Raw genomic sequence first — 23,669 nt, 5'->3', positions numbered from 1 at the left:
AGAAGAAGACAGAAAGGGTCTGAGAAAATATTTGAAGACATAACAGCTGAAAACTTCCTCCATTTAATGAAAGACATGAATATAAACATCCAAGAAGCTCAACGATCTTCAAGTAAGATGGACTCAGAGACCCATCAAAGACACATTATAATAAAACTTTCAAAAGGCAAAGAATCTTGAAAGCAACAAGTGAGAAGCAAACTGTCACATATAAACCATATATGTGATAAGCAATTAATATCCAAATATATAGAAAGCTCCTAAAACTCAACAACAAAAATCAATCTGATTAAAAAATGAGCAAAGGACTTAAATAAACCTTTCTCCAAAGAAGATATACAAATAGCCAATACACACAAAAAGGATGCTCAAAATCACTAATCACTAGGGAAAGGCAAATCAAAATTACAATAAGATATCCCCTCAAACCCATTAGCATGGCTACTTTAAAAAACAAAACAAACAGGAAACGACAAGTGTTGGTGAGGATGTGGGGAAATGAGAACACTCGTGCACTGTTGATGGGAATGTAAAGTGGTACAACTGTTGTGAAAATTGGAATATTGATTCATCAAAAAATTAAAAATAGAAGTACTTTGATTCTGCTAGGTCAATTTCACTTCTAGGTATATGCCCAAAAGAATTGAAAGCAGGGTCTCAAAGAGATATTTGTACTCCCGTGTTCATACTAGCATTATTCACAATAGCTAAAAAATGAAAGCAACCCATGTGTCCATTGATAGATGAATAATAAGCAAAATGTGGGCCAGCCGAGTGGCACGTTGGTTAAGAGCTGGCTTGGGACGCCAGCTCTGAGCAGCAGGGCCCCAGTTCAGATCCTACATGAGGGCCAGTGACACTGCACTGTGCAGCTAAAATGGTGAACAACAGCTCGACCTGGAGCTGGGCTGCCGTGAGTCACCAGCGACAGCACAGGCTGCAGCCCCTGCTGCAGTGGGCTGCCTTAAGCTACCGTGTGTGGCTGGCAGCCAGCATGAGTGGCCAGCAGCCAGTGTGAGCTGCCAAGAGCTGCTGTGAGTGGCTGTCCAGAGGCCGGCGACGGAGCTGCCTCGCCCGGGAAGAGCGCAATGATAATACCAACATGGGCCAGTGAAGCAACGTCCTCCACAACTAGACTAAGAACAAAAAGGACAGCAACTTGTCTGTTCCCCTTCCCCTGATTCCCCAGCACTGTTCCCCTCCCCCAACTCCCCCAATAAAATCTTAAAAAATAATAATAATAATAAGCAAAATGTGTTAAATACATGCAATGGAATATTACTCAACCTTAAAAAGGAAGGAAATTCTGGCATATGCTACAACAATGGATGAACCATGAAAATATTATGCTGATTGAAATAAGCCAGTCACAAAAAGACAAATACTGTATGATTCTACTTATATGAGATTCTTAGTGCAATCAATATCATATAGACAGAAAATAAACTGTTGTGCAGGAAATAGGATGTTATTGTTTAATGGACATAGAGTTTCAGTTTTACAAGATGAAAAAGGTTATAGGGATGTATGGTGTGATGTTTGCACAACATTATGAATATATTCAGTACCACTGAACTGCAACTTAGAAATGACTAAGATGGTAAATTTTGTTATGTGTATTTTACCACACAAAAAACCCCAAAAAACTAAAACCTCATGTCGGAGTAAGGGATGGGGGCCGAGAGTGTATGGAGAATCTCTGTACCTTCCACTCAATTTGGCTGTGAACCTAAAACTGTGCTAAAAAGATAAAAGTCTACTAAAAACACACATACTGCTGTCTAATCCAAAATGTCTTTCCCCATCTTCTTTACCTCTTCAAAGTCTACCCACTCCTCAGCATCCAGAAGTAGTTCCACCTATACTGTAAGAGATTCTTTCCTCCACAGTCTAACCTAACCTCCTTCCTTTGAATTCTCACACAAAGTACATTAAAATATCAAGACCAATATAGCTAAGATAAATTAAATGCATTACAAGAACAATCTTGGTACAATCTAAATTACAGTAACTTTTAGTTAAATTACACAATAAATTCTTAATGAATTCTGTTGTCAAAAGTGCAAAATTAAGTCTGTTTGTTCACTCTACACATATTTAGTAACTGTTAACATGCCAGTCATGACAAGGGAACCTAAAAATACACTGGTGAAGGAAAAGATATAAACCTTAGCCTGAGGAAGTAACAGTCTAATGGAGGAAACACTATAAACAAGTAAACATATACAAAAATAGCAATTGTGTTTATTGACATGAAAGAAACTCATGGGCATTAAAAAGCTGAGAAGGGGTATTACACGTATGCTCTTTTAAATAAGATGTTCCAGGAAATTCTCTCTGAGGGGAGTGATAGTTAAGCTGCAACCTGGAAGATGAGGTGTCAGCCATGGTAAAAGCAAGGAGAAGAGTATTTCAGATAGAAGAACAGAACTGCGAAAGGCTCACATAATACCCACAACTAAAAGTAAAGCAAATAAACTGAAACTGAGGTAGCTTTCTGGACTTGGAGGAGTGGAAGGTGCCATCATGGGAGTTGACATCCATCGCAACAATGACCGAAAGGTTTGGCACAAGGAGCCCAAGAATCAGAACATCTACCTAGGGCTGTTGGTCAAGCTGCACAGGTTTCTGGCCAGACAGCGAACTACACTTTCAACCGGGTGGTGCTGAAGAGGTTGTTCATGAGATGCACCAACTGGCCACCTCTGTCCCTTTTCTGGATGATCTGGAAGATAAAACTTCCTGGCTAGGAGGGTAAAACCTCTGTGGCTGTAGAGACTATAACTGACGATGTGCATGTCCAGGAGGTGCCCAAACTGAAGGTGTGCACACTTCGTGTGAGCAACCCCACCTGGAGTCACATCCTCAAGGCCAGAGGCAGGATCCTCACCTTGAACCTGTTGGCCCTGACTCCCCCAAGGGCTGTGGCATCGTCCTGCTCTCCAGTCCTCACAAGGGCCAAGAGGTGTACAGGCATTTCGGCAAGGGCCCTACAACCCTGCACAGCCACACTGAACCCTACGTGTGCTTCAAGGGCCGGAAATTCCAGCAAGCCAGAGGCCAACGGGCCAGCCAGAGCTACAAAAACTAACCCCAGATCCTGCCTAGTTATTAAAAAGATTTTGCATGCTGGGGAAAAACAAACAAACAAAAAAAGAAAGACACTGAGGAAGGCAAATAAAATACACATTAACAAAATGGTTATAGAAGAAAGGTAATTTACTAACTTTGTTATTTACACAAAATAGAAGGAACCCACTTATTTTTTTATCTGGGGCTACAGCAAAGAACATGGAGAAAGAACCAGAATCACTGATGCCATTTTGAGCAGAAGACTAAAAAAGGAATACAAGAATTATCAGACCTCAATAAATATTCTCTAAGGACAATCATGAATGCATAAATATTCCACTGTATACATGTGTCATATTTCATTTTTCTATAATGGATATTTATACAGTCTCCATTATAAACAATTATGTGATAAACACTTCTATACTCAAATATCTTATTCTTTTCTAATGATAACCTGCCGCAAGGATATAAAAATATAAAACTGTCTTAAGGGGTTTGATATGTATTACCAGTTTACTTCCCAGTTTACTTCTACTTCCTAGAAGTAGACTAAGAAGTGGATATGAAATGAAAGCATCAATTTCTCACACTTTGGAAACATGAGTCATAAATTTTATCATAATTTGATAGAGGAAAAGGTTTTATTTTAAAATAGCTTTTTACATGATGTCCATAATACTGCACAGGCACAATGCAAAAAAATTGCAAACTACATAAAAGCACATAGGAGAAAATAAAAATCATCTATAATTCAAACACCAAGAAATAATTAATTTTATATACATATACCAAGTCTTTGTATATGCTACATATTTTTCTTTTCCAAAAAAAGGGGAGCGGGGGAGAGAACATGCTATATATGTTGGGTTAACATTTTTAACCTAGTTTGTAGTATCTACAGAATACCACCATACTACAGCATCACAATATATAGTTGACCCCTGAACAAGGCAGAGGTTAGGAGCACTGACCACCCCCCCCCACCCCCATGCAGTGAAAATCTGCCTGTATAACTTTTGAAAAAATGTTATTAAGAAAATCATAAGGAAGAGAAAATACATTTATGTATTTATTGGAAAAAAAAATCCACCTATAAGTAGACGGTTAAGTTCAAACGCATGTTGTTCAAGGATTATCCCTATTCAGTTATTTATCACACTGCTTCCAATTTTTCATTCTTACCAATAATGCTGTGGTAAACATTCTTTGCTAGAATCTTCCCACAGATCTTTCTTTAATTAGGATAAATCCCCAGAAGAGAAAATGCTGAGTCAGGGTATGCATATTTTTAAGACTTTTTATATGTACTGAGCAAATTGTCCTCCAGAGAGGTTGTATCACTTTGTGAGTTCCCATACTCTCCTCTACCGCCCAAAGTGGGTATTTAAAAAATAAACAAAAAAATCACTTTGCTAGTGTGACTGGCAAACATTTAAAGTTGCATTTTGATTCCTGGTAAAATGAACACATGCTCATATTTTTATTAGCCATTTGTATTTCTTCTTTTGTGAATTTCCCATTCTGCTATCCTTTTTTTTTCTTGTAATACCAATATTTAATTTATTAGTTTGTACTACATTTAGTTATCATGTTTACTAAGCCTGCTCTGGTCTGTGACAGTTTCTCAGGTCTGCCTTGTTTTTGACGACTTTGACAGTTTTGAGGAGTACTGGTCAGGTATTTTGTAGAATGCCACACAATCTGGGTTTGTCTGATTTTTTCCTCATTGTTAGACTAGCATTATTATAGGTTATTGGGAGGAAGATCTCCTCACATTATCTCAAGGGTACATGCTATTAACATGACTTATGACTGATAAAATTAACGTAGAGGATCACCTGGCCAACGTGGTATTTTCCAGGTTTTTCCACTGCAAAGTTACCCCTCCATCTTCACCCCATGTTTCCATAAACTGCTCTTTGGAAGCATTGCATTATGCGCAGCTCATATTCAACGGGGGTTGGAGGATTTAAGCTTTTCCTCCCTGAGGGGGAAGTTTCTACATAAATTATTTGGAAGTCCACGAGTGGGAGACTTGTCTATTTTCCCCCACTTATTTATTCAGTCACTTATTTATATAAGTATGTACAGATATATTTTTATTTTATACTTTAGGTTTAAATCCAACATTACATTATTTTGCTGCTCAAATTGCTCTAGTTTTTGGCCACTGGGAGCTCTTTCAAATCGGCTATTGCATTGCTTTGGCATGTTCCACTATTTTTTTTTTTAATATTTCCTTATTTTCAGGTATTATATACATGACACTCCAGGTTTATCTTGTATATTCCCTGCCCCAAAACTAGATTAGCTATTTTTCCAAGGAGCCTTGGATCCTTTTATTGGAGAACAGTATTAGAAACCAATATCTTGGTGATGAGTGACATTACTGGTTTTTAAAAACTCTAATAAGATTTGATTGAAAGGGCATTACATAACTTTTATTCACTTTGGAAAGAACTGTCAATTTTAAAATACTTGTTTTTCTCTTCCAGGAATATGAAATGACTTTCATTTATTGAGTTGTCTTTTATGTTTCTGAATACATAATAAAAGAATTGCTTTTTCTGTATATCTCAGCAATGATAATAATTTAAATGTCATTTGATATTTCCTCCATCTGCTAACACAAATCTTCCAGACCTTACAAAGTTTCCAACAGCCCACAAGGATTTCTGTGAGCCTTTCGAAGAGTGATCCTCAGCCTTGGCTGCACATTAGAATCAACCAGAAAAGTTAAAAATCTCATGTCCAAGTCACATCTCAAATCAACTTCATCTGAATCTGTGAGGTTGAGATGAAGGCATAAATATTGTTTGAAAGGTCTCAGGTGATTCCACTGCATATCTAAGCTAGAGAAACACTGCCTTTTACATGGCCTTATTAAAAACTCATTTCCGGTAATATTGCTCAGTAATGTTGCCTCCACTAGGCACAGATCAACTCCCCTCCCCCTTCCTCTGCAGAAACACTGGGCGTCCATGAAATGCCAAAGTTTTGCCTTTTTTATAATAAGGGAGAATATTTTGCTCCCTCACTACATTACTCTATAAGATATATACATAAGCAGTACTGCTTGTGATTTAACAAGATAATTCTCATAACATTATATTTTAAAAAATAATTGTTTTGTTGGTTTCATAAAAACTTATGCTTACCCTATTCTCATAGGATTCACAAATGACTTGAATAGGTCTGGCCATAAGACAAATCCTAGTGAATAGCAACATGCAATATTCAGAATCATCTCCCCTTTCTAAAAAAGACCAAGATTTTTCTGAAAGCTTCAACCTCTTTCTTCCCCTGAGGTAACTGAATATAATCATACCAACATCAAAACCCAAACTCAGTTCAACATCTGACTAACTCAATTCCATAGACAAATGGCCTAAAAGAAGTGTGCCCATTTCCAGGTATAAATACTATTTACATCAACCTCTACTATTCTTTTATATAAGATGAAATGCTATTTACATCAGTCTCTACTATTCTTCTATACAAGATGACTGGCATTAAATTAAAATTATAAGACACACACAAAAGGAAAAGGGGAAACCTCCCCCCCAAAACCCATTGCAAGAGATAAAGCAATCAATAGAACCAGGCTCATATATGACCCAGATATTGAAAATATCAGATAGGGGCTTCAAAATAACTCTTCCAACTATCCCATTATAAGAGTAGACAAAAAAAAATTTCCTATCTTTAATCTTTAATCACTTTAAAAGATAATTGAGAGTCTAAACTAAAACATTAGCAATGTGTTATAGGGGTTATAACTACGTAAAAATAAAATATATGCTAGCAATAGCACTAAAGATAGGAGGGAAGAAATGCAAATATATGTGGTATGATATAACGTTCTTTAAAAGTATACTATGATAACTTAAAGAGATACGCTGTAAACCTTAGAGCAAACACTAAAAATTTAAAAACCTAAAAAGAGGTATAACAAATAAGCAAAGATAAAATGGAATCATAAAAATATATATATTTAGGGGACGGCCGAGTTGCTCAGTTGATTAAGAGTTGGCTTAAGAGCATGAGCTCTGAGCAACAGGACCGCCAGTTCAATTCCCACATGGGCCAGTGACGCTGCACCCGAGCTGAGCTGTCATTGAGGCAGGATGGCTCAGCTGGTGTAACAACAAGATTGCCTGTTCGATGGTGGGCTATGCCCACCCGCAACTAAGATGAACTTGGCACCTTGAGCTGAGCTGCTGCCAGGATGGCTCAGTGGATAGAGTATGCACTCTTAACAACAAGGCTGCTGGTTCAACTCCCGCATGGGATGGTGGCTACGCCCACCTACAACTAAGAGTGAACACAGAACCTTGAGCCTAGAGGCCACAAGCTGCCTATGGGCAGCCAGATGGTGACTGGCATCCTCCACAATGAAGATTGAAGAACAACAACTTGGCTGGTCCCCTTCCCCAATTCCCCGGTAAAAATCTTAATTTTTTAATTAATCCCAAACAAGTCAAGCAAAAGAAAAGGAACAGAGAATAGATGGGACATACAGGAAAAAAAACTAGCAATATGGCAGATTAAAATCTAACTATATTAATAATCACATTAAATGTAAGTTATCTCAAGACCCTAATTAATATTCAGAGATTCCCAGAACAAGGAATGTTACCAGGGTAAAGACAGGTATTGTATAATAACAAAAGAAAACACCACAAACAAACAAACAAACAAAATAAAACAGAACAATCCCAAATGTGCAATATACCCAACAGTGTTTCAAAATATATGTAGGAAAAACTGACAATTCAAAGGAGAAATAGGAAAATCAATATCATAAATGGAGACCAACATGTTCCTCTTAGATATTAACAGAACAAATAGACAAGTAGTAAGGACGTGGAAAATCTGAACAACACTAGCAATCAACTTGACATCATGGATATTTATAGAACAGTTCACTCAACATCAGCAAAATCGACATTCTTTTCAGTACATTAGGAGCGCTTACTAAGAAGCACCATACAACAGATCTTGAAGCAAACTTCAAAATCACAAAACAATTTAAATAATCCCCCAAAGATGTTCTCTGATCACGATGGAACTGAACAAGAAATCAATAACAGATCTCTGGAAAAATCCCCAAATATTCAGAAATTAAATAACACATTTTGAAATTGACACAAACTACCAAACGTCACTCAAGGATAAACAAACAACCTGAATAGCCCTATACCTATTACAGAAACTGAATTCCCACTTTAAAACCTCCTCAGAAGGAAAATCCAGGCCCAGGTGGCTTCATTGGCAATTTCTACCAAATATTGGGTTGTCGGAAAAGTCATAATGCATTTTTGCAACGAAAAACATAGAAAAAATACGTCATGACTTTTCTGACAACCCAATATTTATGGAAAAACTAATCTGACATTATACAAACTCATCCAGAAAATAGAAGAGAAGGAAACACTTCCCAACTCATTTGATAAAGCCAGCACTACCCTGATACTAAAATCAAAGAAATGACAAGAAATTCCAAACTACTATCCTTCATAAACATAGTCTCAAAAAACCTTAACAAACCTTAAAAAGGAAGAAAATTCTGATACATGCCACAACATAAATGAACCTTGAAAACATTATGCTAAGTAAAATAAGCCAGACACAATAGAACAAATAATCTATGTCTCCACTTATATAAGGTTCCTAGAATAGTCGAATTCAGAGACATAAATTAGAACAATGATTACCAGTGGCTAAAAAAGGGGAAATGGGAAATTATTATTTAATGTATACAGCTTCATTTGAGAATGATGAAAAAGTTCTGGAGATGGATAGTGGTGATAGTTGTACAATAATGTCAATGTACTTAAAACCAACAAAATACATCCTTGAAAATGGTTAAAATAATAAGTTTTGTATTCTATATATTTAGCCATCAAAAAGGAATTCTTAACAAAATGTTAGCAAATTGAATTCAGCCATAGATTAAAAAGGATAACACACTATAAGCAAGTGATTTTTATCCAAAGAATGTTGTTTAGCATAGATAATCCAAAGAATCTACAAAAAACGCTACCAAAAGTAATAAATTTCAGTAAACATTAGATTTTAATGTTTTATTTTTAATGAGTTTAACAAGGTAGCAGGGCCCAAACTATACAATATACAAAAACACCAAAAAAATAAAGTAAATTTTATTGTATGTAAATTATACTTCAATGTATCTGACTTTAAAAACCAAAACAACAGAACGCCAAGCACATAGTGGCACCATTGAACCACCTTACTTGTTCCCGTTTAAATGGGAATCTCTGTATTTAATGGAAAGGCATTAATATAGTATTAGCTAATACGATAGACCTTTAAAAAATATATTTAGAAGTATCTTTTAATTCCTAGTTCGTATTTTTTCAAAAAGAAGTGACCACATATTTTTAAATGCAGCATCCCATAAAAAGTACTTCAGACAAAAACATGGTTCTTCTTTGATCTACCTATGTAAATATATTATTGGTAATTTTATAATATTAAATCAACCATCTTTACTTCCTTGAGATAAATTCTACTTGGTTCATGGTATATAGTTCTCTTAATATAATGCTAATTTTATTTGCTAATACTTAGGCTTTTGCTTCTCTAGTGTGTAATTGGTTTATAACTTTCTATAGTGTTAAGTTTTATTACCTCAGTTAAATCAGTTTTGTTCCTTGTACCGGGAAACCTTTGGTTTTATATTCTGCATGTTTTATTGCCTGGATTATCTATTCATAGAAACAGGAAAAAGCTTGCCCATAAAACTGTCAGGGGACCGGCCAGGGTGGTTAAGCGCTGGTTTGGGATGCCAGAGAGCCCTGGTTCGGATCCCACATATGAGGGCCAGTGACACTGCCATCTACAGCTAAGATGCTGAACAACAGCTCAACCTGGAGCTGGGCTACCGTGAGTCGCCAGAGATGGCGTAGGCTGCAGCCCCTGCTGCAGTGGGTTGCCATGGGTGTGTAGTCAGAAGCCAGCATGAGCAGTCGCTGTGAGCGGCCGTCCAGAAGCCGGCGACTGACCTGTCTCGCCCGGGAAGAGCGAAATGATGGTGCCAACTTGGGCCAGTGAAGCAACGTCCTGCACAACTAGACTGAAGAACAAAACGATAGCAACTTGTCTGTTCCCCTTCCCCCAATTCCCCAGTGCTGTTCCCATCCCCCAATTCCCAATAGAAATCTAAAAAAAACCCAAACAAACAAAAACAAAAACTGTCAGGAATAGAGTCTTTTTTAAAGTGATTTTTTTGGACATTTTATATTTCTTCCAACATATTAGACTTTTAAATTTTTCTACTTAAAAAAAAAAAATCAATTTTGGTAGTTTCATTCACCCCAAAGAATGTTTTCCATCAGTATTTTCAAATTCCTTAACATAACTGCTATATGATAATCTGATAATTAAAACTTTTTTTCTATATAAAAAAACCCTCTAATATTCATTCCTCTAGTGTTCCTAATATTCCAACATTTTGCTAAATGACTTTCTAGTATTTATTATGGTCAATCTACTGGATTTTCCAGTTTTACCACATTCTTCTTTGTTCAATATTTTTATTTTTATTATATTCCTCCTCTAGCTAAATTTTGCCTAACTTTGGAAGGCAAATTCATTGTTTGTTTCATTCCATTTAAAAATAATAACAGCACATATACAACTTTGGCTGCATCCCACATATATGTGTATGTATATGTAACATTATAATTTCTTGTTATTTTTTTATTATTTTTTAAAAAGATTTTTATTGGGGAATTGGGGGATGGGAACAGTGCTGGGGAATTGGGGGGGAAGGGGAACAGACAAGTTGCTGTCCTTTTGTTCCTCAGTCTAGCTGTGGAGGACGCCACCTCACTGGTCCAAGTTGGCACCATCATTGTGCTCTTCCCGGGCAAGGCAGATCAGTCGCCAGCTTCTAAGGGCCGCTCACAGTGGTTGCTGGCCGCTCACGCTGGCTGCTGGCTACACACAGTAGCCCATGGCAACCCACTGCAGCAAGGGCTGCAGCCTACACCGTCGACGGCGACTCACGGCAGCCCAGCTCCAGGTTGAGCTTTTGTTCAGCATCTCAGCTGCAGAGGTCAGTGTCACTGGTCCTCATATGTGGGATCCGAACCGGGGCCCTCTGGCGTCCCAAGCCAGCTTGTAACCACCGCGCCTCTCGGCTGGCCCTCTTGTTATTTTTAATAGTCATTATAGTTTAGTTTTCTGCTTTGACTTAATAGCTATTTGGGGGAAAGAAGTGACAGATGGACTTCTTGCATTAATTTCAAATTTTATTGCACTGTGGCCAGATACAATGGTCTATTAAATTTCCGCTTTTATAGACTATAGTGAGATTTTTCTGTTTTCTAGTATGGTTACCCTCTGTAAATGTTCCATGAATGCCTGAGAAAAAGGAATATAGTCTCTGTTTATAAGGTACCCAGTGTTGGAGTTGAAGTAATATTGAGAAAGTTGTCCATTTAGGGGGATGGAAAAGATGGGAAATTGGTTATATATGGGAGATGAATCACGTAAGTAAACATATAAAGGACATTGGGAGCCAGAAGGACTTCTTCTAGAAGACTGTTTGCTTTATAGGAAACGACCAAACTGTCTTCCAAAATGCCTGCACCATTCTGCATGCCCGCCAACGATGAGTGAGTTAGAGTCTCTGTTGCTCTGCATCCGACTCGGCAATTTGGTTTGTCAGCTTTTTGGATTTTAGTCATTTTAAAAAGGTACAAGTGCTATTTCATTGTTGTCTTAATTTGCAATTCCCTAATGACAATTGACATTGAGTATCTTTCATATGCTTATTTGCCTTCTGTAGACATTCTTTGGTGAGGTGTCTGTTCAGATCTTTGCCCACTTCTGGAGTTCTTTTTATATTTTGGTTACATGTTTAGGTAGTAAAGAATTTAATCTTACCCAAAGAGAGGTCTGGCTTTTGCCCTTAGCTCTTGGGAAGTGATCTCTAAACCCTTGGAATGTCTTGCCTGATAAAAGTGTCATTGTTTAACTGGGGGGCATTGGGCCAACCAGATAGTAACAATGTGATTTAGGGTGGAGACTTTGAGTCACATCGAAAATGAGATTTAAGGTGGGGACATCTGAGTCATTCTGTATCAGCTCAACCTCCTCAGGGACTAGAGACTTAAATCAGCCACATGGGTAGCTAGTCAGGTTTACATGATCAAACCTCAATAAGGACTCTGGACACGAAAGCTCATGTAAGCTTCTCTGGCTGGCAATACTCTGTGTGTGCAGTCAAACATCAACATCTGGAAAGTCAAGTTATACTTGATTCCATGGGGAGAGGACAACTAGAAGCTCCAAGTTTGGTACTTTTTCAGGACTCTGCCCTATGAGCCTTTTCACTTGACTGAGTTTAAGCTGTATCCTTCAACTTCAGTAAACGGGAACTGTGAGTGTAACAGCTCAATGAATTCCTCGAGTCCTTCTGGAGAATTATCTAATCTAAAGGTGGTTTTGGAGACCCTGGAACTTGCAACTAGTGTCAGAAGTAAGGGCAGCCTTTTGTGCCCTACTGCCTAACTTTGCAGTTGGCTAAGTTCACAAAGTCTTTTATTACACATGTACTTTGCTGTTGTATCTAAAAAGCCATTGCCAAAACCAAGGTTACCTAGATTTTCTTCTATTTTTTTCTCTAGAAGTTCTATCTTTTTGTTTTACATTTAGGTTTATGATCCATTTTGAGGTGTAAGGGCTCTGTTTAGGCTCATTATTTCGCATGTGGACTTCAATTGCTCATTCTAGTCCCATTTGTTGCAAAGACTCCTTTCTCCATTGAATTGCCTTTCCTCCTTTGTCAAAGATCAGGCTCTCTATTCTGCTCCACTGACTATGTATCTATTTACCCTTTTGCTAATGTAGTAGTCCCCTTTATCTGTGGGGAATACATTCCAGGAACCCCAGTGGATGGCTAAAACCGTGGATAGTACAGGACCCTACATATACTATGTTTTTTCCTATAAATACATACCTATGATAAAGTTTAATTTACAAATCAGTAAGAGATGAACAATAACAAAATAGAACATACTGCAATAAAAGTTATGTGAATGTGGTTTCTCTCAAAACATCTTATTGTACTGTACTCACCCTTCTTCTTGTGATGGTGTGATGAGATGAAGTGAGGTGAATGACGTAGGCATTGTGACGCTGATCAAAGGGATGATTCACGCCCCAATCGTTATAGTGTAAGATTTCATTACGCTACTCAGAACATCGTGAAGTTTAAAACTTATGACTGTTTACCTCTAGAATTGTCCATTTAATATTTTTGGACTACAGTTGACTGAAGTGACAGGTCACTGAAACCACGGAAAGCAAAACCACAGATAAGGGGGCACTACTGTATTATATTGTCTTGATGACTATAGCTTTATAGTAAGCCTCAAAGTCAGGTGGTGTGAGTCTTGGGTATTGGTTTTTTGACCAAACCTGAGTCTCTGTCTTTTAAATTTATGTGATAATATATTCATTTTTATTCTAATTACTGATAAGGTGGTTTTACACTGTCACTATTATTCTTGATGCTCTTTAATATTATCTCCTTTATTTTCTGTCTTTTGCTAATAACACTGTACACATTTTCTTTTTCCTAATAACACTGTAAATATTGTTCCATAGTCATAGGCTTTGCTACTTAGTAGCAAACAGGAAATTTGATTAATTTTATTTATGGGTTTTTGGTTTTTTTTTGTAGAATCTCTTTTCAACCCCTGCCTGGATGCTTACAGTATATCTTTTAATTCTCCTCAAAATTTTCTTTCCTTGTATATCTAGTACTCTCCATATATCAGTGAAATTCTTTAAATTGTAAACTTAGGTCTTTGTTAGGCTCAAGGATGTTGTCTTCCATTTTACCACTGATTACTGCTTCTCTTCTATTTACTATTCTCCTTTATTCAGAAATACTATTTATCTACATATTGAGTCTTTATTCTCTGTACCTATCATTTTCATCTTTTTGATCCTTTTCCATCAGTATATTTTGGAAGACCTTCTCCAACTTCTCTTCTATTGGGTTGTCGGAAAAGTCATGACGTATTTTTTGTGTTTTTTGTTGCAAAAATGCATCATGACTTTTCCCACAACCCAATAATACATCACTGACTTGATTTTCACCACTATTTTTTTACTCCTTCACCGTGCATTTTAATAGTATATTGAATTTTAATGATTATGAGTTTTGAGTATTGAAAAAATTTTAAAATACAGAAAAGTACAAAGAATGATTCAATATCCTTTATAATTATCCTTATTCCCCTTAGCTCCAGGGCCCTGAAGTAACTCTGGATTCAAATCTGAGACCTACCTCTCACTAGTTGTATAACCTTAGGGAAGTAATTTAACCTACTTACTTTAACTTTCTTGGGAACAGTTACTTAATCAGATTTAATTAACTAAATCATGAGAGGTTTTAATATAGTATCTGGTATTCAGTAAATATTTAGCTATTATTACTATAATCTGTATTGGTATTTTAGTTAGTTGCTTTCTGAGTCAATCTGTTGTCTTTTACATACTATTTCAGATTCATTAAATAATTTCAAGAAGAAAGCATTTACCATCTAATATTATCTTGTTTCCTTTCTCAATTTTTTTTCCAAATACAATTTTCCTTTGTGTCTTAAGTATAAGATTTTCATCTTTAATTTTCCAGAATTTCTAAATAAGCCCATGATGGCTTTTTAAAAAATGCTGTCAATTATTTGAAAACTGAGAAAACTATCCAGGTTTGGTGCTTGCTAAGAAAATAATTAGGTAAATTCTAATTGATCTCTCCCCTTTATGTCCATCTGCATAGTATTTGATTTTCAACTCTTAGTTCTTAAGTTGGAGAAAAGATTGATTCACACAATTCTTAGTCAAACTTCTTGTGTTAAGCAGTCATGTAATATTATGGCTCTCATCTATTTTGGAGACTAGGGATCTCTTTTAGGGTCCCATTAAAATCATATACTCTCTCTCCAGAACATAGAATTTTGCTTGCCAATTCAGTCCGTCATGCCTCAAAGTCAATTCATGAATTTAGGTTAAGAATCCCCTGATTCACTATGGCTCTGATGAACTAAAAATGCTCTCCTGATGCTGTTGCTTCATTATGTGATGTAGTAATTGGTAATTTAATCCTGGATACTCTGAAATAGAATCTAGTTCTTCCCTAGTCAAAAGTAGGGCCAAACCAAGAGTTGTTTCAGTTGGTAACTGGTACCAGGGAGTTTATTAAACTGTTCTCTTTACTCTTGTAAATATTTGAAATTTTCCATAATAAAAAGCTTCATTTGTGTGTTTATTTGAAATAAGGCCTGCAAAAATGCATACCACTCCCCCACATTTTCTTCTTTCTGCCCTTTCCTACTACTATTTCCTTCACATCTAAAAATGCACCATAACCAGTCCACTCCTGCCCCTGCCTTTACAGAGCTGTGGTCAACAAGGGAAGCAAAGAGGTAATGATAAGAGATGGGATGGAGAAAAAGAGCACTGGATGCTGCAGATAGCAGTTGCAACATCACAGGGGGGAAGCTGCCAAGTTTCTGGTTTGCAAAGACTTTACTTCCTTAAATTATAGGTATGCTACACAGATGGGTAGAAAATCTACCCTTTTCCTGCCTGTCCCTGCTATTCTGTTTCAGGGGTCTGTCTTTACTTTTACTCATAGAAAATCCTCCTGAGGCTTGGCATGTTTTAATTTATATTTCTAGTTTCTGATTCTATTTGTAACTTGGCTTCTCTGTGTATTTTCACCTACTTGATCACGGGATAACAGAGGAGATTAAGTTGGGTCCCACTAGATTGCTGCCTGCTAACCCCAGGCTTCCCAGAGTTGAATTCTTGAGGCTAAAAGGTCCAACAATAATCTAGCGCATGTTCAACCTGAGAACAGCAGATAAGTGAAAGAAATAGTTTCTGATCTACTCTTGTCTCCTTAACTCTCAACCACACTACAATTTTGCATAAACAGAAATATGCTTATTGATATTATTGAGTACATAGAGCATAGTAAAAAAGAAAGTGTAATTGTCTCTCAAGGAAACTCTAATCCAGATTAACAAAGTCAAGAAACTGCAAATGGATGTAAGGTTTAAACCAAAGCATTGTAACAACCAATTAGATATATTCAAGTTCTTCCACAATAAAGTGCATGTGATAAAACTTATATGTTGGTGAGCTAATATGCCAATTATCAGAGACACTCTCCAAATAAACTGAAAAATAAGTTAGCATACAAATAAAATTAAAAGCAATTAGCATAATGGGGTGGATTGAGATTACTTAAGAGATATAGTTCTTTAAATTCCTCTGGTTTTGTCAATAATATTCCATGTTAACAAAAGATTTCCTGAGAAAGAAATGCATGCAGAGCAATGTATTTAGAAGACTGACCTCTGATTTGAAAGACATGATTTGAATTGTCTCTATCACTTGGGAAAGTTAGTTAACTGCTTTGAGCCTCAGTTTTCTCATTTCTAAAATGGGTGCATTAATAGTACTTATCTTGCAAGGAGGTTATGAGGATTATATGAAATAATGAACATAAAGAGCTTAGCACAGTTCCTGGAAAATAGCACTCAAAACACAACAGTTACTACAATAAGAAAATGGACCTCTTCTTTTAGAGTTTTAATCCCTTGAAAACGCTGAGATAAAACAAAGTGGTAACTAAAGTCAAACAGTACTTCAGAAAAAGAAGACAAATAAAACAAATATAAAATATTATACATTATAGACTAATATCCCTTGAAAATTCTAAAAAAAATTTTAGCAAATTGAATCCAAGAATATATAAAAAGAGTAATATTTCATTCCTCAGTGAGGTTTATCCAGGAATATGTTGGTTTAACATCAGAAAATCAATTGGTGTAATTCACCATGTACAAACAGAATAAAAAAGAAAAACTACATTAGCATCTTGATAGATACAGATAAGGTATTTGGCAAAATTCAACAACCATTCACAGTAATAACAGCAGACAAGTAATAGATGGAAACTTCCTCAATGTACTAAAAGGCATCTACAAAACAGCCTATAGCTAAAAATCAGAGGTAATGGTAAAAAAAATTGAATGCTTTCCCCCTAAGATCAGAAACAAGACAATGATGTCCACTTTCACTACTTCAACATTGAACATGAGAGTTAGCCAATGCAATAAGTCAAGAAAAAAGGAAAAGAGGCATAAAAATAAGAAATAAGTAAACAGACAAAATGTTGGTCTGTGTGGAAGAGCCTATGGAACCTATAAAAACTTACTAGTAGTGAGATTATTAGCAAGGTCACAAGCAACAAGGTCAATATACAAAAATCAACTATATTTCTATATTCTAGCAACTAAAAACCAGAAGACTGAAATAAAAGATGTCATTTATAATGACATCAATAATATGAAAAACTTAGGGATAAATTTAATAAAATGTGTGCAAATTCTGTACAATGAAAACTACAACATTTTGCTGAGACAAACTACAGCAGACTTAAAGAACAGCTAAACCATGCTTATAAATTGGAAGACTTGACATTGTTAAGATGTCAATTCTTTCCAAATTTATCTATAGATTCAATGCAATCCCAATAAAAATCTCAACAGGCACTTTTGTAGAAATTTAAAAACTGATTCTAAAATTTATATAAAATGCAAAAGACCCAGCATAGCCAAAACAACTTTGAAAAAGAACAAATTTGGAGAACTTACACTACCTGATTACAAGACTTAATATACAGCTTCAGCAGAGTTTCGCAACCTTGATACTGTTGATATTTTGGATTGGCTATTTTTTTGTTATGGGAAACTGTTGTGCACTGTAGGATGTTTAGCAGCATCCCTGGCCTCTACCCCTACCAGAGGCAAATTCCTGAGTTGTGATACTCAAAATTATGTTTCCAAAACACTGCTGAATGTCCTGGGGATGGGGGTTGGGGAGGAGGAAGGGGGGACATAACTACCATTCATTGAGAACCCCTGAGCTACATTAAGTTGTGTGTTACTTACATGAACATAGACATTTAGATCAACAGAACAAAAAAGAATCTAGAAATATACCCTCAACTATACAGTCAATTGATATTTGACTAAGGTACAAAGCAATTCTATGGGAAAAGATTATATTTTCAATAAATGATGGGCAATGATAGGTTATTTATATGCAAGAAAAATAAACCTCACCCTTTACCTTACTCCACACATAAAAATTAACTCAACAATTATCACAGACTTAAACTTAAGAGCAAAAACTATAAAACTCTCAGAAAAAAAAAATATAGCAGACAATCTTAGTAATCTTGGTTTAAGCAAAGATCTCTTAAATAGGACAAAACAAAGTGCAAGCTATCTTTTTAATTGATAAATAGCACATTGAAATACAAAAGATGTTTGCTATTCAAAATTTACTGTGAAGAAAATAAAAAGCAAGCTACAGGTTGGGAGAAAATATTTGTAAAATATGTATCTAATAAAGGACTTTTATCCAAATTAAGAAAATAATCCAATAAGACAACCCCACTTAAAAATGGGGTTTTTTAAACCCAACTATTTAAAAATTTAAATAGTTAATTCATCGAACAAGATATGCTGATGGCAACCAAACACGTGAAAAGATGCACAACACTTAGTCATTAGGGAAATGCAAATTAAAACCACACTTAGGGCTGGCCGAGTGGCACGTTGGTTAAGAGCTGGCTTGTGATGCCAGAGGGCCCTGGTTCGGATCCCACACATGAGGGCCAGTGACACTGCCCTCTACAGATAAGATGCTGAACAACAGCTCAACCTGGAGCTGGGCTGCTGTGAGTTGCCGGTGACGGCGTAGGCTGCAGCCCCTGCTGCAATGGGGTGCCATAAGCTACTGTGTGTTGCCGGCAGCCAGTGTGAGTGGCCAGAAGCCGCCGTGAGTGGCCGTCCAGAAGCCGGTGACTGATCTGCCTCGCCCGGGAAGAGCGCAATGATGGTGCCAACTTGGGCCAGTGAAGCAACGTCCTCCACAACTAGACTGAAGAACAAAAGGACAGCAACTTGTCTGTTCCCCTTCCTCCAATTCCCCAGCGCTGTTCCCATCCCCCAATTCCCCGATTAAAAAAAAAAATCACACTTAGATACCACATAAACCCACTTCAATAGCTAAAAGGAAAAAAGACTGACCATACCAAGTGCTGGCAAGGACGCAAGGCAACTAGAACTCTTATATATCGTTGATGGGAATACCAATTTGTACAGACACTTTTGGAAACATGTTTGGCAATGCATTTTGACCCTGCAATTCTACTCCTGGGTACCTTGAAGAAATGAAACTTATGTCAACACATAAGCTTTCATTTGAATGTTCATAGCAGCTTTATTCATAATAGCCCACAACTGGAAACAACATAAATGTTCAACTCATGAATGGATAAACAATTGTGGTATATCCATACAAAGGAATACTAGTCAGTAATTAAAAAAAGAACTACTGATAGACCCAACAACATGAATAAATCTCAAAAAGCATCATCCTAAGTACAAGAATCTAGACAGAAATGATATTAAAATATCCAAAAATATTCAACATGACTAAAAGTAATTCTGATTTTGAGCTTTTGTTATATGAGTCATTGACACTTACTATCTTTTGTTTATTGACACTATCTTCTGTTATTTAACTTACGCGTCTAGTCTTCAGTCAACTACAAACCCTTCTGCCATAGAGGTTATTGTGTATCTCTGGATAACACTTCATAATACTAACATTTATATATCAGTGCACAGGTTCCATAATTCTCATTCAATAAAACCACTGGAATGTAGCATACCTATTGCAATGGAGTCAGGATACCTGGGTTCAAATCCTAGCTGCCTACATGAGTGACCTATGATAAGTCGTTTAATCTATATGAGACTCAGTTTCCTTATTCACTAAACTTAAAAGCATTGGGGTAAACTGGGGAGAGACAGCACTGGGAACACGGGGTTGGTACAACAGCAATCCTAATGCATGGGAGGTCAGTGAGGACAGAAACCTCCTGAGAAACAAAGGGCCAAAAATTACACTTGAACTTGACTTTTTTCTTTTCTTTTCTTTTTTTTTTAAGATTTTATTGGGGAATCAGAACAGACAGGATGTTGTCCTTTTGTTCTTCAGTCTGGTTGTGGAGGATGTCACTTCAGTGGCCCATGTTGGTATTAGCATTGTGCTCTTTCCAGGTGAAAAGAGCACCGGCCTTTGGACAGCAGCTCACGGTGGTTCTTGGCAGCTCACGCTGGCTGCCGGTCAGCCCCACTGCAGCCTACACCATCACCTCACTGCAGCCCAGCTCCAGGTCGAGCTGTTGTTCACCATCTTAGTTGTAGTGGGCGCAGCATCACTGGCCCTCATGTGGGATCTGAACTGGGGCCCTGCTGCTCAGAGCTGGGATCCTAAGCCAACTCCTAACCAATGTGCCACTTGGCCAGCCCTGAACTTGACTTTTCAGAAGAACCACAGTATGAGAAAGTGGGGTCTTATAAGCTTTCTTACTTTTTGAGTTTTAGGCAGGAGCTATCAGAAAAGTTACCACTGGGATAACTGGTTTGTGGCAGACAACCAATCACTGAAACATCCATTTTTGATCCTTCAGTATAGTCTCCTTTTATCTATGGGAGTATAATTCAACAAGTACTATACATAGGAAAAATGAACTATTTTAGACTAATATAAAACAGGTTAGTTTTACTCTACTAATGTGTTGTTGCCATAGTAATCCATCTCAGTAAGAGAAATCACAGGTTCAGATATTTGGTGTATGTGCTTGTCTGAGACTCTACAGCTGGTGGAATTGGGGACGCCTATAAATCAAACGCCAGGATCACTCAAGAAATGACAATATGGCAGGGCCAAGGAGCTTCATAAGGGATTTGCTGTATACCTATCATGTGCCAAAAACAGGCACTATGCTCGGCAAGGTAATGTTTTATCATTTCATCTTCACAACAGCCCTTATAAGGTAGCTGTTTTCGAGATGAGATTATTATTCCTGTTTTTGAGATGAGACAACTGACATTCTGAAACACGACTAAGTAATTTGCCTAAGCGATCACCGTTACTATGTGACAAGACTAAGATTCACCGTTACTATGTGACAAGACTAAGATTCGAACTCAGCTTTTTTTTTTTTTTTCTTTTTAACTGGGAAACAGCCATGGTCATTGACTACACATTGCTTTCATGCTACAATGGCATGGTTGACTCTTTTAAGGAGGGTGCAGCTCACAGTGGCCCATGTGGGGATCGAACCGGCAACCTTGGTGTTATCAGCACCATGCTCTAACCAACTGGTAACCCCCAAACTCAGCTATTTGACTCCATCTTCTTACCGCTACTTAAAACCTATTACCACTATATAAAAAGATCAGCTTCCAATTATCGAAGGGAGCACAGCTCCTAGAAAATTATAGGTCTCATAATTTTTGTTTCACTTTCAAGGTGGACAGGAGGCAGATATTATCTAAGGTAGGCAAGAAACAGGTATTACCTCCAGCTATCAGAAGTGGAAACTAAAATTTATCTATAAAGTAACAAAACAAGTTTTTGAATTCTGGAATTCCTACCCATTTATCTACATTAGCATTCCTGACATTCATCATGATAATAATGATGAAGAAAAGATGGAGGAAGATTAAAAAGCACATGCAATTATAAGACCAAGTGTTTTCATTCTTTGAATAGCCTACATATATTTACTGAGTACCTATTAAGGTTAAGCACAATGCTTGGTACTGGGGATATAAGTGAATAAAATAAATAAGACACAGTTCCTACCCACAGGAAAGTTTCGCCCTAGTTGGAAGATACTGACAACTAAATAGACAATTAAAATATAGTGTAGTAATGCAGAAACAGGATAGCACAAGGTGCCATATGAGTATAGACAAGACAAACTAAACCCTGAACAGGTGGGAAGTAGGGCTACAGGATATTCAGTTAAATTTAAATTTCAAATAAGCAATGAATACTTTTTTAGTATAAGTATGTCCCAAATATTGTTCTGTATTTTTACTTGCTACATCTAACAACCCTAGGTAGGGATGATGTTTAGAAAAGTGTCTCAGTGGAAATGATAACCTAAGATGAAAACTGAATTATTAATTGTCCCCAACAAATGTACATTAGTTGTTGGCCCATGGAGACACGCATGTGGCAAGGATGTGAAACTGAAACCTCCTGACAATAGCCAGTGAGGAACTGAGGGCTCTTGTGAAGAGCCATGTAAATGAGCCATCTTGGAAGTAGGTCTTCCAGCCACAGTCCAGCCCTCAGATGACTACAGCTTTGGCCAACAGCTTGATTACAACAGATGAGAGAGGCTGAATCACCTAGCTAAGTCACTCCTGACCCTCAGAAACTGTGAGATAATAAATGTCTGTTGTTTTCAGCTGTTAGTTTTTTGCGTCATTTGTTATGCAGAAATAGATACACGATGCTCTGCCCATCAGAGGAGTTCTGCATCCCGTAAGAATGGGTCTACACTAGCACCGCATCATGCTCATCCTTGCAGAGAGCCGCCACAGTTAGTGTGGGTGGCCTCTGCAAGAATGAGGTAGTGGATCCACAGGGGCCACAGCTGCCACTGTCAGTCAGTTAAGCCTTCCACCAGCAGGAGATCTGAATGGTGTATTTCCACGGTTGCCGCAGGATAACAAAATATTTAGTAACAACAGCATATCCTTTCTGAAATAAAATAATTTTAAATAAGATCATTTGAAAAGAATACAAGAAAAAGTCTTTTTCAGAGTTCAATAAAAAGTATTTCTCAGGCCGGCCTAGTGGTTCAGTTGGTTAAGAGCTCGCTTGGGAGCACCAGCTCTGAGCAGCAGGGCCGCGGTTTGGATCCCACATTAAGGGCCAGTGACACTGCGCCCTCCACAGCTAAGATGGTGAGCAAGAGCTCGACCTGAAGCTGGGGTGCTGTGAGTCACCGGTGACCATGTAGGCTGCAGTGGGGCTGCAGTGGGCTGCCATGAGCTACATGAATGGCTGGCAGCCAGGGTGAGCGGCTGGCAGCCAGGGTGAGCGGCCGGCAGCCAGTGAGAGCTGCTGTGAGCTGTAGTGAGCGGCTGACCAATGACCAGCGACTGATTGCCTCACCCAGGAAGAGCACAATGATCATACCAACATGGGCCAGTGAAGTGACGTCCTCCACAACTAGACTGAAGAACAAAACAGCAATTTGTCTACCTGTCTGTTCCCCTCCCCCAATTCCCCAATAAAACCTTTAAAAAAAAAAAGTATTTCTCAGAGTTCAGCTTATTCACTCGAGAGAACTGAGCAAAAATAGAAATACCAGTAAAATAATAAAAAACATTGTCAGAGCTAAGAAACTCTAAATCTTGGATTAGCTGTGGTTCTCAGCATGATTTCATATGTACTAAGAATTGATATTGCTCTGTCAACCAAGAAAATAATTTGTTCCTCAATGGGTTGTTTTGGCCCTTCCATTTCTGAAACTTAAGGATAATGTGCAACTGAAGAGCTATGAACTGTGGTTAATCAACTAATCCAGAATTTCTAAGAGCACTGTGGTTAAACAATTTCAGAGTGAAACTTATGTCAACACATAAGCTTTCATTTGA

The 23,669-nt window shown here is 37.4% G+C and overlaps 1 protein-coding gene and 1 pseudogene across 3 annotated transcripts in view; one reads left to right on the top strand and one right to left on the bottom strand.

The window, feature by feature from the left end:
- Positions 1 to 23,669, bottom strand: part of TFDP2 (transcription factor Dp-2) — a 144,512-nt gene that overhangs the window by 68,754 nt on the left and 52,089 nt on the right. The gene's annotated exons all lie outside the window — the stretch shown is intronic.
- Positions 2,527 to 3,091, top strand: LOC109384553 (60S ribosomal protein L18 pseudogene; annotated as a pseudogene).

Source organism: Hipposideros armiger, unplaced genomic scaffold, assembly GCF_001890085.2.
Source record: "Hipposideros armiger isolate ML-2016 unplaced genomic scaffold, ASM189008v1 scaffold_96, whole genome shotgun sequence".
NCBI lineage: Eukaryota > Metazoa > Chordata > Mammalia > Chiroptera > Hipposideridae > Hipposideros > Hipposideros armiger.
Note: the sequence above shows the minus strand (reverse complement) of the source record. Positions and strands in the feature narration are given on the sequence as shown.